This window comes from Chlorocebus sabaeus, chromosome X, assembly GCF_047675955.1.
Source record: "Chlorocebus sabaeus isolate Y175 chromosome X, mChlSab1.0.hap1, whole genome shotgun sequence".
Classification (NCBI taxonomy): Eukaryota; Metazoa; Chordata; class Mammalia; order Primates; family Cercopithecidae; genus Chlorocebus; species Chlorocebus sabaeus.
The window spans coordinates 151957228-151960948 of NC_132933.1; positions in this window are offsets into that span (position 1 = coordinate 151957228).

The following is a 3721-nucleotide window of genomic DNA, read 5'->3' on the forward strand; positions in this document are numbered from 1 at the left end:
CTCTCACTTTCTTTCTTTCTTTTTCTTTTTTCTATCTCTTCTCCCTCCCTCCCCTTTCCTTTCTTTCTTTCTTTCCTTTCTCTCTTTCTTTCCTCTCTTTCCCTCCTTTTTCTTTCTTTCTTTCTTTCTTTCTTTCTTTTTCTTCCTTTCTTTTTCTTTCTTTCTCTTTCTTTCTTTCCTTCTTTCCTTCCCTCTTTCTTTCTTTCTTTCTTTCTTTCTTTCTTTCTTTCTTTCTTTCTTTCTTTCTTTCCCCTTCCTTTCTTCTTTCCCTCTCTCTTCTCTGTCTGTCTCTTTCTCTTTCTTGCATTTCTCTTACCCTCTTTCTTTTTCCTTTCTCTCCCTCTCTCTGTCTCCCCCTCTCTGCTTCGTTTCCCTGTGTCGTTGCTGTCTGCAAAGCACCAGCTCAGTGACTCCTGCAGGCCCCGGGCCTTGCTTTCGGGAATGTCCCGGCTCATCCACAAAATTGTCCCCAACGGGGACTTGCTGTGGCCACTGGGGAAGGATGGAGTTGGGGCGCTTTGGCCGGAGAAGGGGGCCAGGGGGAGAGCAGGTTCAGGGGCGAGGGGTCCCGGGGTCCGACGGTTTCCAGTGTGGACGTGCTCGTGTTAGAACTGACGGTTCTTTCCGCAGCAGGTCAGGCCACATGGTTTACATTTTACAAAAAGGCTTCTCGGAAGGAAGCAATTTCCTTTCCTGTGTGAAGTCTACGGGCTAAACCGCCTCTCCCTGCTTCTCCCCCTCCCTCTCCCTCATGTTTTTTTCTTGCTCTCTCTATGTAACCCTCCTCTGTTTCTGTTTTCTTTCTCTCTCTCTCTCTTTCTCTTTTTTCTCTTTTCTCCCTGTCTCTTTCTGTCTTCCATTATCTCTGTGTTTCTCTCTTTCTCTGTCGCCTGCTTCTGTCTTTCTTTTCTTTTCTTTCTTCTTTCTTTCCTTTCTTTCTCCCTCCTTCCTTCCTTCCCTCTTTCTTTCTTTCTTTCCCTTCTTCCCTCCCTTCCTTCCTTCCTTTCTTCTTTCGTTCCTTCCTTCCCTCCCATCTTCTTTCTTTCTTTTCTTTCTTTCCTTCTCTCTCCCTATTTATCTCTTGTCTTTGTCTCTGCCTCTGTTTCTTCCTATTTCCCTCTTTTTCACCTGCTTTTTCCTTCTTGTTTCCTTCCTTTATACTTTATTTTCTCTCTTTCTCCATCTTCTGTGTCTCTCTCTGTTTGTCTCTCCCTCTTTTTCTACCTTCTTTGTATCTCCTCACTCCCTCCCTCCCTTTTCCTTCCTTCTTCTTTGTTCCCTCCTTCCTTCCTTCTTTCCTTCCCTCCCTCCCTTCTTCTTTCTTTCCTTTCTTTGTCTCTCTCTATTTATCTCTTGTCTTTCTCTTTGCCTCTGTTTCTTCCTCTTTCCCTGTTTTTCCACCTTCTTTTTCTTTCTTGCTCCCTTCCTTTATACTTTTTCTGTCTTTCTCCATCTTCTGAATCTCTGTCTCTGTCTCTCCCTCTTTTTCTACCTTTTTCTTTTATCTATCTCTTCTCCCTCCCTCCCCTTTCCTTCCTTCTCCTTTTTTCTTTCCTTTTTTCATTCCTCTCTCCCTCCCTCCCTTCCTTGCTTCATACCTTCCTCTCTCTCTCTGCTTCTTTTCTTTCTTTCTTTCTTTTTTCCTTCTTTCTTTCTTCCTTTCTTTCTTTTTTCTTTCTTTCTTTCTTTCTTCCTTTCTTTCTTTCCTTTCTTTCTCTTTCTTTCCTCTCGTTTGTTTCTTTCTCTCCCTCTCTCTGTGCCCCGTCTCCCCCACTCTGCTTCCTTTTCTCTCTCTCACCCCCACACTCTCACGCTGTCCAGAGCCTTCCCTCCGTCTCACGGTGGCCAACAGTCGTCCTGGAGACTCACTGGTGCTGGGGGCTGAGGACGAAGTACCACCTTCACCGTGGAGGTTCCGGATGCACGACGTGAAGAAAACAGACCGTGAACTTGTCTGAGCTCCTCTTGCCACCCTCACTGGAACCCACAGGACCCGCCAGTCAGCCCCAGGACTCCCCGCACCTGTTCTCCAGAATCCTGATCAATAACTACATAAGGCAAGGCACATATTAGATCCCTTGATTTAAGAAGCCACCAGGGACACATGAGTCAAAATGCCACTTTGTCCACCCTCAATATATACTACGTGTCATTCGTTCATTAACCATGAACAAAATATACAAGCATAAATAAAGTTTACGAGGATTTCCTTTGTGTTTTGTTTTGTTTTGTTTTTTTGAGACGGAGTCTCTCTCTGTCACCGAGGCTGGAGTGCAGCGACACGATCTCGGCTCACTGCAACCTCCGCCTCCCGGGTTCAAGTGATTCTCCTGCCTCAGCCCCCCGAGTAGCTGGGATGACAGACACCTGCCACCACACTCAGCTAATTTTTGTATTTTTAGCAGAGACGGGGTTTCACCATGTTGGCCAGGCTGGTCTCGAACTCCCAACCTCAGGGGATCCTCCCGCCTCGGCCTCCCAAAGTGCTGGGATGACAGGCGTGAACCCGGGAGGCGGAGGTTGCAGTGAGCTGAGATCGCGCCGCTGCACTCCAGCCTGGGGGACAGAGCGAGACTCTGTCTCTAAGTAAATAAATAAATAAATAAATAAATAAAGTCCTGCACACAGAAAGGTTTACAGGAAACTGAAATACGGTCACTCATCGAGAGAGTGAAGTCCACACAGAGACAAAGGCAGAGAGACTGCGGGGATCTGGCCCCGAGCCCAGGGATCCCTGGAGCCACCAGGAGCTGGATGGAAACACGGATGGCCCAGGGCTTTACGGCATGTCAACGTGACAGGAGTCAACGGCTAGCAGGATTCTAGACAGCGAGTCTCTCCTGTCATCTGACGCAGCCTAACCTGTTGACATGACAGCTTGGTATCCACGTCTGACTTTTATTTATTTATGCTTTTATTTCTTTTTATTTATTTATATTTTTTGAGACAGAGTCTCGCTCTGTGGCCCAGGCTGGAGTGCAGTGGTGCGATCTCGGCTCACTGCAACCTCCATCTCCCGGGTTCACGCCATTCTCCTGCCTCAGCCTCCCGAGTAGCTGGGACTACAGGCACCCGCCACCTCGCCCGGCTAATTTTTGTATTTTTAGTAGAGACGGGGTTTCACCATGTTGGTCAGGCTGGTCTTGAACTCCTGACCTCAGGTGATCCGCCCGCCTCAGCCTCCCAAAGTGCTGGGATGACAGGTGTGAGCTACCGCGCCCGGCCATCATTTATTTTACTGTATAAGTTAGTTTCATTTTGTTTTACCTCATTTGTGACTTTTCGTTTGTTTGTTTAAAATAAATACACTTTAAAAACCTTTTTGTGCGTTTGACTCACCGGCACGCGGTCTCTGAGGGTGCATATTTTAAACCATGAGATACAGAACCAAGGAATGGTCAAACTCAAGACATAAAAGCTCAGCTCCAGATGAAGGAAGCGCCTTATAACCTCACTCAAAATCCTGCCAACATGTTGCTAATTCCACATTTTTTTTCCCATTTATTCTTCAGGGGTGGCGGGAGGCTGGTACCTGTTTTTTCTCCCTTTTTTTTTTTTTTTTTTTTTTCTGAGGATGTGGTATCTTTGGTGATGGGGCAGTGGAGGCTAATATTCAAGGCAAATGCATAGATTTCTGGCCAGGTGCGGTGGCTCACGCCTGTCAGTCATCCCAGCACTGTGGGAAGGATGAGGTGGGCGGATCCCGTGAGGTCAGGAGTTT